The sequence below is a fragment of the Microcaecilia unicolor genome, chromosome 2 (genome assembly GCF_901765095.1).
Source record: "Microcaecilia unicolor chromosome 2, aMicUni1.1, whole genome shotgun sequence".
Taxonomy (NCBI): Eukaryota; Metazoa; Chordata; class Amphibia; order Gymnophiona; family Siphonopidae; genus Microcaecilia; species Microcaecilia unicolor.
The window spans coordinates 110,327,570-110,341,000 of record NC_044032.1 but is presented as its reverse complement, the minus strand read 5'-3'; the positions used below and the strand labels follow the sequence as shown (position 1 = coordinate 110,341,000).

Here is a 13,431-nt window from a genome sequence, read left to right as displayed (position 1 = left end):
CTCTCGTTAATATACAATGCTACCCCTCCACCAATCCGATTCACCCTATCACTACGATATAATTTGTACCCCGGTATGACAGTGTCCCACTGGTTATCCTCCTTCCACCAGGTCTCAGAGATGCCTATTATATCTAATTTTTCATTTAGTGCAATATATTCTAACTCCCCCATCTTATTTCTTAGGCTCCTGGCATTCGCATATAGACATTTCAAACTATGTTTGTTGTTCCTAAGTACATCATGCTTAGTACTTGACAGTATTAATTGGCAATCTTTTGTCTGATTTTTATTGTTATTTAAGGATACCCGATCTACTACAATCTCTTTTGCAACCTCACTATCAGGATACTCTATCTTCCCTGTTATGGTGATATCTTTGAAAGATACCTTATCCCGAACCATGCTCTTTTGAGCGACTGTCGGCCTTCCCCCCATTTCTAGTTTAAAAGCTGCTCTATCTCCTTCTTAAACGCTGATGCCAGCAGCCTGGTCCCACTCTGGTTAAGATGGAGCCCATCCTTTCGGAATAGGCTCCCCCTTCCCCAGAATGTTGCCCAGTTCCTAACAAATCTAAAGCCCTCCTCCCTGCACCATCGTCTCATCCACGCATTGAGACTCTGGAGCTCTGCCTGTCTCTTGGGCCCTGCGCGTGGCACAGGTAGCATTTCAGAAAATGCTACCCTGGAGGATCTGGATTTCAGCTTTCTACCTAAGAGCCTAAATTTTGCTTCCAGAACCTCTCTCCCACATTTTCCTATGTCATTAGTACCCACATGTAGCAGTGTTCCACATAAGAGCAAAATCTGAACTACCTGGTTGTGGATGTCATCCTCATCATTCTAAAATCCTAATTTTTGTTTACTGTTATCCTTGTTTCTTCCAGGGGCGTATCTAGACCTGACATTTTGAGGGGGCCAGAGTTAAAATGGGGGGGGGGGGGGGCACTAGCATATAGGTTGAGTAGTGCTTGGTATACTGCTAAATAATGCTTTACAGTGTTGTTGATGATGGGTTACTAAGTACACAGTCAGTCCTGCATCAATATAAACCACATACATATTTATATAAACCTTGGAAACACTGACATTTTTAAAAGTTGCAGTATCCCAATATAGTTGACTTCAGTCTGGTCAACCTCTAAGCACACATCATAGTGTCCTGCAAAATAATTACTGCAGTGGCATATCCTTCAACTTTGTTTAACAAATATAAATGACTTATAAAGTTGATTTAATAAAATAAATAATAAAATAAATAACCTTTGAAGAGGCTCCTTTTCCATTCCTCTGCCCTTCATACCCCAACCCCTTCATATAAAGCCCATCTTCTCTCCTGACCTTCCATACCCCCCCCCCCACAGCCCCCTCATATAAATCCTGGAATATCCCCTGCCCTTCTAGACCCCACCCCCATAGACTTGCATCACCCCTGCTCAGGGTTGCCAGATGGGTGGTTTTCCGCAACCCGCCGCAGGAAACTTTTGCCTGCGGCGGGTTGCGGTTTTTTGGGCTTGTTTTTTTTTTTTGTGCGGGTTTTGGGCAGTTTTTCGGCCGGTGGGGGGTGGGGCTAATGGCAACAGAGGCGGGGTTTGGTGACGTATTGGACGGGATGAGGTGATTATTGGGCGGGGCGATGACGGCGTGGGCGGGGGTGATGACGGAAGGGGTAGGGCTGATGATGCGTGGGTGATGACGGAAGGGGTGGGGTTGATGACGGCGGGGGTGATAACAGAAGGGGCGGGGGTGAGGTGTGCGCGGTTTTTGGGCGGGTTTTGGGCTGTTTTGGGTGGGAATTTTTTTTTTATATGGCAACACTGCCCCTGCTGTTCTCTATATACTTCACCCTCTCATAGCTCCCCATGCCCATCTCTACTCCACCATCCCCACAGTTCAACATCAATTCTGCTTTTCTAACTCCAACTCACCCAGTATGGAGTTAACTCTGCCCAGTTCCCACACCAGTGGCGTAGCCAGACAGCCAGTTTTGGGTGGGCCTGAGCCCAAAGTGGGTGGGCACAAATATTTCTCTGCTCCGCCCTCCCTCCACCACTATACCCACCATTTCTCCCTCCTCTCCACCCCTATGCCTACCATTTCTCCCCCTCCCCACCTATCCCCTCTGTATGCAGCTTGTGTCCCTCCCCTCCACCTCATACACAGCCAAGACTTCTCCCTTCCTCACCCCTCCACCCCTTTGCTGCATCTCTCCCTTTTCCCCGGTGCATCTCCCTCACCCACCAACCAAGCCTCATCTTTCCATCTTCCCTCCCCCCTGTGCAGCATCTTTCTTTCCATCTTCCCTTCCCCCTGTGCAGCTGCTGTGTCCCCCGTCTTCCCTCCCCCATGCGACATCTTCCCCCCATCATCCCTCCCCCCCCCCCCCCCCCCCCGTGCAGCTGCAGCATCTCACCCTCCTTGCAGGCCCGCCCAGCAGCAGTGTTCCTGACGGCGATTCTACTCGCAGACTCTGCTCGCAGCGATTCCCACACGCTGCCTGCCGGCTGCCGCTCAAAAATCTCCTTGCGCTAACCTGGAAGTCTCTCCTGCAGAGGAGAGACTTCCGGGTTAGCGCTTGGTAGCGCAAGGAGATTGATCGGCAGCCGGCACTGGCAGGCAGCGTGTGGGAATCGCTGCGACTGCGAGCGGAGCCTGCGACTGGAATCGCCATCAGGAACTTTGCTACTGGGCGGGCCTGACCCGAAATTGGGTGGGCCCAGGCCCACCCGGGCCCGCCCGTGGCTACGCCCCTGTCCCACACTACCACCACAGTCCAACCCAACATCACCTACTGTCCCCAAAAAGTTGTGGGTTTTTTTTTTTTTTACCTGGAGTCTCTGGAGTGGACAGCAGACAGTTACAGTGGTGGAGGCAGAGCCTGGACAACTGGTCTGGTGGAGACGAGGCCCAAGTTCAGTACAGCAGCAGTTAGGCAAGCTGCAGAACAGGGCACAGGCAAGGCAGAGGCTTCAGCAGCAGCTGTGCTGCTGCACTGACTGACACTCAAGCGGCAGATGGTGGCTCCCTGGTGGGCTCTTCTTCGCAGCTTCGGCTCTCAGTCAGATGATGATCTAGGAGTCTGATTTGGCGCGAAGTGCGAGGCCGAGGCGGGAAGAGTGAGGTGCGAGCGGGAAGAGTGAGGCACGAGGTGCGAGGCAGACGGGCAGCAGCGGAATTGTGGACGGGGATGAGGCTGCTGACGCGGACTATTGGAGATGGGAGTAGATCTGTGAGATGAGATCTGCAGGGTGACGGGGTCCCACTCCCTTCAGACAACACAGCAGCACGCACCGGAAGTCAGTCCTGCTTCTTCAGATCATCAGATTTTTTTTTATTATTATTTTAGTTACATTTGTACCCCGCGCTTTTCCACTCATGGCAGGCTCTCTCTCTCATTGCCGTGCTGACTGAAAAAACGATGATGTGAACGCCTGCACCGCACGGGAGAGGCTTGCTTGGCTAGCAGCTGGCTGCTGCTGCACAGCAGTGTGCGGTGTGCGCTGAGGTGGCTGTGTTGGCTCAACAAGTTCAATTCTGATCAGAATTAATGGCGGATGGCGGGCTCACTGCTCATTCAGCCTCTGCAGCTCCAGCACCTGAGTCGTGAGCGATACTCTCTGCTCTTCGTGCCCTCCGTCGATCATGCTGTGGGCGGGGCTCCGCTCCTCGCAGCTCAATCAAGGAGCTTGGAAATTTAGGGCTCACCACAGCAGTGCCTGTGATGCTCTGAGTCACATGGGCAGGAGCCAGTATGGGGGGGGGGGGGCACAAAGGTAGGTGCCAGTGCTGCTGGGAAGCTGGAACAGAAAAATTACTCATGTCGTTTAAAACTGCAGCAAACTGTGTTTGCTTGAAGTGGTGCCTAAAATCAGGCGCCTGACTGGCCACTAGTGTAGAGGGGGCCTGAGAGAGGAATGCGGGGGCCTGGGCCCCCGAGACCCCACGCAGCTACGCCCCTGGTTTCTTCATTCCCTTCAGGCCCTCTGAAGTTCGCTAGATTTGGAAGCAAGAACGTCCCAAACTGTGGGTCGGGTCACAAAACCCAGTCCCTCTGTTTACTAAGCCATGCTAGTGGCTGCTATGTGCTAATGCCGACACAGCAGCAGCGGTTTAAAAACCAGGGGGGTAAGTTTTGGGGGTCATGACCTAGGCGCATCATTATTCTGCACCTCCAGGGAGCGTCACACAATTTTGTTTGGCCACAATCATGGAGTTACAGATACAAAGAGATTGGGAAGCAGTGTTCTAGGCAAAAACATACTATAGAGCACAAATTCTCCATTAAGACTCTAACAGGTGCAAAACACACCAAGGGGGAAATGCTTCATTCAGTAGCACCAAACATTTTTGTTTTAAACATTAGTTCACCTATTAAGGTATAGAGTGCTAAGACCCTACACTTAACTTTCCTGACGTAAAGTAGAATTTCTTCATAACTGACCACACAACAAAATGCAAGTCATGTGACTGCTCATTAAAGGAAAGTTCTGTCTACTCTGCCTGTAATTATAAAAGCATCTTAACTGTTCAGTCAGACTAGAACAATTATATGCTCAAGACTTAACCCACATAACTCTCAACCTAGGACCAGAATTATATATTGAAGTGTTAGGTAAACAGCCTCATTACTAGATCAGCCCAAGTGAGACACAGTGAGGTCATTAATCACATGCATTACCACACCAAATGGAAATTCTCAGCGTAAGCCTTTTTTTTTTTTTAGGATATTTATAATAAACCCATTAGGGTATCTGAGTGGAATACCACCAAAATATACATAAATCAAAACACCTAAATACAGAAACAGAATTTTAAAAAAACATATCAAAGATACAAAAACAATGCAACATAAAAACAAGACATGACCTAAAAGAATTATTTAAAAAACATAAAAATGATCAATTAAGAATCCCATTCATAAATTACTAGCCAGTATACCATTCTATAAAATCTCAAAAACCCAGAATATTTTAGAGTTTAGATATTTCCCTACAACTTTCAATAATGCATATAATTGTTGCCAGAGTTGATGGGATATGCAGTATAAAATGTTTTGTACATTTTTGGGATCTTGCTGGGTATCTGTGACCTGGACTGGCCACTGTTGGAAACAGGATGCTGGGCTCAATGGACCTTTGGGTCTTTCCCAGTATGGCAATACTTATGTACTTATGTCATTCCCTTGAAATGAGAAGTATTTAAATACTTGCTGATTTTTGAAAACCATATGTTCAAAGTGAGGTACAGAAGGGATCTTAGCATTAGCTCACGCTCCTTCTGGGAAATCAGCTTAACATTCTTAGGAATATAACAACAAAGAAATCAGCATACTATCAGATTGACTATTTGACAATACTTCTCTGAGATAATTCCGAAATAGAATCTCAGGTGATAATAAAGAACATACAGGAACATTCAATATTCTTTCATTTTTACTCCTAGATTCTGCACCTTCATAGCCTCCAACTGCCTATGAACAGACTATCCTTAAGTCCTGAAGACCAAACAACTTGTAAAAGTAGTACACTTAGTTTCTAAGGGGCCCTTTTATAAAGACGTGGTGAAAAATGGCCAGCGGTAGTGTAGATGCATGTTTTGGGCGCGCGGGGCATCATTTTTCAGCGCACCTGTAAAAAATACCTTTTTTACATTTTTACCGAAAACGGACATACAGCAAAATAAAATTGCCACACGTCCATTTTGGGTCTGAGACCTTACGGCCAGCCATTGTCCTAGCAGTAAAGACTCACGTGGTAACCGGGCAGTAATGACCTACGTGAATCAAATGCCACTTGGCGCACACCAAATACGTCCAAAACAAAATTATTTTTCAGACGTGTGCATCGGACATGCGCCAAAAATGAAATTACCGCAAGAGCCACGGTAGCCAGGTGGTAACTCCATTTTGGCACACGTTGGGCATGCGCGTAGACGCTTACGCAGCTTAGTAAAAGAACCCCTCAGGTAGTTAAACGATCTTCCACATTAGTTGCTCAAGTCTCAAGTTTGGCAACACTTGACACCACTTGAGAAGAAAAGTCACACAATTGTGTGGATTCTTCAAGACAGTGACAATTTTCCACACATCAACTAAAGTCACTTGCCCCCAGGGGAACAAATTCCTCCAAAATTAACAATCTCTCCACAATACTGGATGCAGAGATTTGGGGGGCTCATTCAGTACAGACGTAGGAGACATATCTAGGTTGGAGATATTCTGCCTTGGAGAATTTGAGCAAGCTTGCAAGGTATCCCTCAATACCTCTGGACTCAAAAAAGACATAGTTGGTGGTGGGGGTTGATCAATCCCCTGAACTTTAACAACATTCTTAAAAAGGAAAGATACCTTCTGAGCTCCAGGCTCCTCTTTGGCTTTGAAGGGGCTTCAAAGGGGTGTGCCCCTTTGGTCACGTCCCTTTGGGCCACGTCCCTGTGGCTGTATTTTATTCTTCTCAGTCAGCCCGAAGATGATGTCACAGAGCCGATTGCACTGCTCTCCCCAGGAATACCTCTGGAACCAGGAGACCTCACAAGATGTGTAGGTGGCACTTCCCTCTCACTCTCTCACTGCTCGGCAGGAGCAGCTGCGCTTTATTCTTCTCAGTCAGTCCAAAGATGACATCACAGGGCTGACTGCACTCTCCCTCCAGGAATGCCTCTGGAACCAGGAGACCTCACAGGATGGATAAGTGGCACTTCCCTCTCATTCCCTTCTTAATAATCAATTATCAATGCTAATTAACAAGAATTAAAAATTACATGTGAATATCACTAGGCGTATTCTATAAAGATGAGCAAATCTGAAAAGGGGGTATGGCCATGGGAAGGTCATGGATGCTCCAAGAATTTACATGCGCTGTTATAGAATACATCTGATCTGACCTATTTTAGGCATGGGGATTTACACCAGGCTTCAGGCATCCAACTCGAGTGCCTTTTATAGAATAGCGTTTATTTTTTACAGTACCAATGTTTTCGAACCATATATAGAATTTTGCCCACTATGTACAAAATTATTCCTATTGGGAAAAAATTTGTGTGGAAGAGGATCCAAAAAAAGAGAGACTGTGTGTTTGACTCAGAAGGGAGCAAGTCTGTCCTGGTACATGGGAAACTCTTTACTCCAAAAAACAAAACCTAGCTATTATTGACAGGGATCACAATCACAGATAAAAGATATGGAGCAATGACAGTATTTAATCAATGCTGTACAACCTCAGGACAGAGAGACTGCCTCAAAGCAATAATTGTTTTGCATGTATTTTCAGTAAAGAGTTGCAGCACCCCATATCTGTCTCTGAGTGATTGATTGAAGAAACCTCTATGCCAAGGCCTTAACAGGAAATCCAATTGTCCTGGAGAGAACCTGCTTTTTTGGGTATGAGTCTGCATGCATTGAGCAAAGAGGGGAGTGGAGAGGGATAAATATTTGTTTTGTGGGAGTCCTGGTGTGTGAATCAATCGATAGACCACAACGCAACAAGGAGCACCCCCCCCCCCCCCCCCTTACATACACATTCCAATTTAATTTTCATTGTTTTCACTGTTAATTATTTGTTCTGGCATATAAATATCCACTTATGAAGTAACTGCAGCAAGTCAATGAAAGATATGCCCTGGCCAGTCCACAGCCTGCTTTCCTAACACCAGTGAACCTGCAAAATATTTCCAGATCTACCATGAATTCTTACAGCTTTTCAGCCATAGAAAGTAGCCTTTATACAGATAATAGAGTGCTATCAAGTCTATTTGCTAGCAGGACTTGAACCAGGGCTACTTAGAGGCTCAGAAAAGTGCTCCAAGGTGCCGGACAGAATGAGTCCAATGTCATGGCTGATCACCATGACTTCCAGGAACCAGACAGGCCATCCAATAAGGAAATTATTCCCAATAATCATGCATAAGAAAGTAATTTGTTGTAAGAATCCAATTTTATAATACAGTATCATAAACATACTGGGATACCTATGGATGTTTAACATTTAGAAATTTTATTATGAATGAGAAATTGTACATGAAGTAAAGAGAAAGTTAATGGTAAATAGAGTAATAACCAATTCAGGTAATAATTAATTGTTTGAGATATGGTTATTCTTTGCGAGGATTTGTTTGAATAGGAACAATTTGAGGATTTCGCAGAATCTAGTATATTCTTGTATATTTCTTATTTTGGATGGTAAGGAGTTCCATCATTTGGTTCCTAGGTAAGTGAAGTCTGCAGAGTTCTGTAGATCAGTTTTGTAGATCACATTTTTGCAATTTGGGAGGAGTAGTCTGAGATAGTTTTCTTGCCTCATATTTAGTATTTCTTTGAGGTAAGTTTATTAATGGTACCATATAATCTGGAGCTGTGCCATTTAGTATTTGAAAGGTAAAGGTACATAATTTGAAGGTGATTGTCGCTTTGATGGGAAGCCAGTGTAATTTGATTAATAAAGGGGAGGCACTTTCAAAATGAGAGATTTTGTATATGAACCTGGCTGCACTGTTTTGAGCTGTTTGGATTTTTTTCAACAGGTACTCCTTACAGCCAGCATATATGGCATTACAATAATCGAACTGATATAATGACTGTACCAATAATCTGAATATTTCTGATGAGAAATAGGGTCTGATCCTTTTTAGTTTCCAAACAGACCTGAAAGATTTTGTGATTACTGAGGAAACTTGAGTATCAAATGTTTGTCTATAGTTATACCTAGAATTTTCACATTATTGTCAATGGGGAATGAAATGTCGTCAATTGTGAAACTGTTGTAGTCATTTTGGTCAAATAGGGTGGTAAAGACCATGAATTTAGTTATTTTCTTTATTTAGCTTTAGTTTGGATTCTGAGGCCCAGGTTTCCATCAAATTTAAGCCAAGTTTTGCCTTTTGTAAGATGTCTTGATAATAATAATAAGACATACACTGCAATGGACAGATTAAAAAAAAAAGACACACAAAACCTTTTCTCCTGAACTTACTGTCTAGTCAATAGACAGGATGAACAGTGAGACGCCAACATGGATCCCAGTGCATAATCAGGTTTAGACCATATATTCCTCCTCTCCTTCACTATGAACCACTGATAGATGACTGGTCAGAGTGGATTCTACATTGGAATCTATAGCAGAAACTCTACTCTAATAAGAGCTTTTATTAAAGAGGAAATCATGAAAACAAGCAAAGTTAGCGAAGGCAATGTGGAAACAGTATTCTGAATGAGATGTTCTTAGGAAGAGAGGTGAAAACTGCATTAATGGAGAAGAACACAGAAAGTAGTTTAGGCAGGACTGAGGATGTAAGCAGGAGGAGCAGTGCAATTTCAATAGTTTCTGAACTTCTGACCTACTTTGACATTCTCTAAGCTGGCAAAAGCTGTTACCACTTCCAGGTTAGCATCTGGACCAGACCCAGTATCACAAACTATTCATGACCTCACCCCCACAGAGGTCGGTATTCCTGCACTTCAGGTGGCCCTGGATGGGAACCTGATACTTGGTAAACAAACAAACAAAAAAAAGGCCATATTCTCCATACTCAAACTAAAAGTTTGAAATCTTATTCTACAACAACATTTTAAATCTTATTCCAGATCACATGCAGGGCCAACCCCTATGCATAAGTAGCTCTTCTTTGCACACATCACCCCACTTTTCAGCAAATGAGGGCCCCTAAAGAGTCTCGGCACATGGCCCCACACTCCCTGACTGCTCCCAGCCACATACATTTTACTAAACTCACCACCATAATCTAAAACTCCCCGACTATTATCATCTGTTATTTTATTAGATTTTTTTAAAGAGATTTGTTCCATTGGTTTTTGCCTTTGTCTGTATTGCCACAAAACCAACTGTGTGATTAACTGAGGAAGGTGGCACTTGATACAGTCTTGCAATCAAACTAAGGACTAGATGTACTTGGCAAATTTTTCCACAGATAACAGACTGGGAAAACTGGAGGACCTCTGGTCCTAGATATAAGTACATAAGTAATGCCACACTGGGAAAAGACCAAGGGTTCATCGAGCCCAGCATCCTGTCCACGACAGCGGCCAATCCAGGCCAAGGGCACCTGGCAAGCTTCCCAAACGTACAAACATTCTATACATATTCCTGGCGGGGAGAAGGGGAAGAGATGCCTGGACCATGTAGTAGCGATGCAGGTAGGGAAATCGGGGGGGGGGGGGGGGATATCAGGGGCCCCTTCACTTTCTGCATTGAGCCCCACTATGTCTAAAAGCAAAGAGGATGTATAAGGGGCCCTTTTACTAAGTTGCATTAGATGCTAATTCACACCTAATGCAGCTTAAAATAGCATACTGCAGGACACGCTCAGACATCCTGCCGTAACTGCCAAATTAGTGTGCGCTAGCTGTGAGCTAAAAAATATTTTTCATTTCTTTTTGAGGCAGCATGTCAGGGGGCAGAGAGTGGGTGTTCCTGTGCTAGTCATTTAGAGCAGTTGGTTAGCACAGGAAAACCGCCTGCAAAATGGGTGGTGGTAAGTGCTCATGTGGTAATATCTCTCTATATAAAAAGCAACACCAACGTTCTATGAAGCCTCCAGCCGGAAGTGTGAAGGGGGCGAGATATCCGGTTTCCCTATGAGTGTCTGCCCCGCCCTCTCTGTAACACAGTCAGTGAAGGAAAACAGCAGAGCACGAAATCAAATCGCTGGCTCTGTAACAGTGAAGGACTCAGAGGGGGGAGGGGAGAGAGGCCAGAGGGCAGGGACACACACACACTGCCACATGCACATAGAAGAAAACATTGCTAGCCCCCCCCCCCCCCCCGTTTCATTTGCTTCAGAAACGGGGCTTTTTTACTAGTTTTTTAATATAATTCAAATGCAGGGGGTAATCACAAATACACTGGAGTGAATGTTGCATTACACTTATAAACAAATATACCCCAGACCACCAACACATACAAGCATACATTCATATTGTATGCGTTGGTGGTCTGGAGTACATATCAAACACTATTTCACAATTCACATCATGTAATATACAAAATGAATGGCAGAAGAACATCGCTTATATTTGAAAGATAATGATATAAAGGGGTTTTTTGAAGTCCGACGAGGAAAACTGGACTCCGATAAATGTAGGCACTTAGGGGTCCTTTTACAAAGTCGAGGTAAAAAGTGGGTGCATCTTTTAGGCGCGCGCTGGGCCCATTTTTTTAGCGTGGCTGGGAAAAAAGCTATTTTTACAGCCTGAGCCTTACTTACCACCAACCCGACATGGTAACTATGCAGTGCGCACCAACGTGGGCACGCTGCCAGTTACCACAGGGAACACCCCCCACGGTAGCAAAATTATTTTCTACCACGGGATCTGGAGTGTGCCAAATTGGAATTACCACTGGACACACACTTTACCTTGCAGTAGTATCGATTTGGCGCATGCTATCCACGCGCTAGCCCTCTCGTGACTTTGTAAAAGGGCCCCTAGATATTTGACTTGCTGCCACAGTTTGGACATTTGAGGTCTTTTTTCCCCTTTATTATTATTCTATGAAATGGTCTATTCTCCTGCATATGGGGAGAGAGTTAGAACTTTATTTCTTCAACATTAGCGCATGGCCCATTAAAACAAAAAATGCAAAAAAGGATATTTTACAGCTGCACTAGGCCTTAGCGCAGAAGAAAAGCCTGCATAAGGGCATGCTAAGGCCACAGCTTAATAAAAGCATCCCTGAAAGACCTATGGTGGAACATGTGAAAAATGTTCCATGCATGCTGATGACACATTAATTTTTCTGGCTCAAATAGACACCTCATGCATGGTACTAATGGCTCTCTTGGAAGATTTTTGGAGGGTCTCGGGTTATCAACCCGAGCAGCAACCCCAGCTGCCTTTAGCACTGGATTTTACTGAATCCCCCAGCCTCTGCAAGGTTAAAAGCCGATCAAGAAGCAGCCTCGTTACTATACATGTAAATATGCACTCCAAATCACAGGGTTTGTGAACACTACACATCTACTTTTTTAAAAAATGGCAAAAGTTCCACATCCTTCTGTGTATCTCTCTGTGCATCTCAACAGAAGGACATCATCACCCGAGTCATATCCCAGAAGAGTGGCTGCAAGCTTAATGGAAGGGGATTTGGCAGACATGCTTCAACTTTCCATTCTGAGGAAGTCAATGCATCCATCTTCAGCAAGATCGAGACTCATCATCATCAAATTCTCATCTAAAATTATATCTGTTCAGAAGCTGGCTGGAATCTGTCATACAACTTACTACTTCCTCATGAAGCAGAAGGGGGAATTTACTTTATAACTCTGATTCCTTGTTTTGTTTCCATGTTGAACAGCATGCATGCTAGATTTTAAAAATGGACTCTCTGCAGCTGTTTTTGTCCAAGGCCACTGCTTGTTAGGGAGGAAAAAAGTAAGAAAATGGCAAAGTGGGGCTCATTTTCAAAGCACTTAGCCTTCCAAAGTTCCATAGAAACCTATGGAACTTTGGAAGGCTAAGTGCTTTGAAAATATGGAGATCGTGCACTTTAATAAATCTTGCTATAAATGTTGAAACCCTCTGCTCAGTGTGCAGCGGTAGCTAAGAAAGCAAATAGAATGTTAGGTATTATTAGAAAAGGAGTGAAACCATTGCGCAACCATACCTTGAATACTATATGCAAAAAAGATACAGTGGAACTAGAAAAGGTATAGAGAAGGGTGATGAAAATGATAAAGGGGTTGTAATAACTTTCCTGTGAGGAAAGGCAAAAGAGGCTACTGCTCTTCAGTGGCATTGCACAACAAAAACATATCAGTGTTGTAGAGCACAATTTTCTCTTCAGATGATACTGTTCACAAGCTGATTCACGCAGACTCTTTTTTAATAATTGGCTTTGAACTTTGGTACATTTTACCATTTGCGCTGACAGTGCCAACTTTGAAGAGATCCTGCATGGCGGTTATAGATGCTGGTTAGTTGCAAATCTGGCAGTATTATGTACAGCACAAGCATAATGCTGTTCAAAATTTCAAGTCCGTATCTTTGTTTGCATGGAAGTTGTTGCGGTCTGAATATTGGGTCCAAGTATGTTCCGATGAGTCGTGACCAATTTTGATGCACACTTTGAGTCAACTTGTTTGACTGGATTTTGCATCCATAATGTTAAAATGTCATTGGAATTAGCATCAAAAACTGTACAGGATTTGAATTTTTTAGCCATTCTTATAAATGTGTTTGGATTTTATTAGACCCCAAAAATGGCATTTTGGTAAATGTTGTGCGCTCATGGACTGACAACCTTTCAGAAAAGGGGGTCTAGATCTGCAACTATTGCAGTTAGAGACCTCAAATTTTGGGAAACTTCATTTAACACCGGACTCGCGCAACAGATACAATTTGAACAAAATTGGAGAACATGATGGTGGGAACTTTTTTTTAATTTTAGACCACTTGGCATGGAATGACCCAGTATGATCATGCT

At 44.1% G+C, this 13,431-nt stretch overlaps 1 protein-coding gene across 2 annotated transcripts in view; it reads right to left on the bottom strand.

Annotated features, from left to right (window-relative positions):
• Positions 1–13,431, bottom strand: part of MAST4 (microtubule associated serine/threonine kinase family member 4) — a 905,366-nt gene that overhangs the window by 861,902 nt on the left and 30,033 nt on the right. The gene's annotated exons all lie outside the window — the stretch shown is intronic.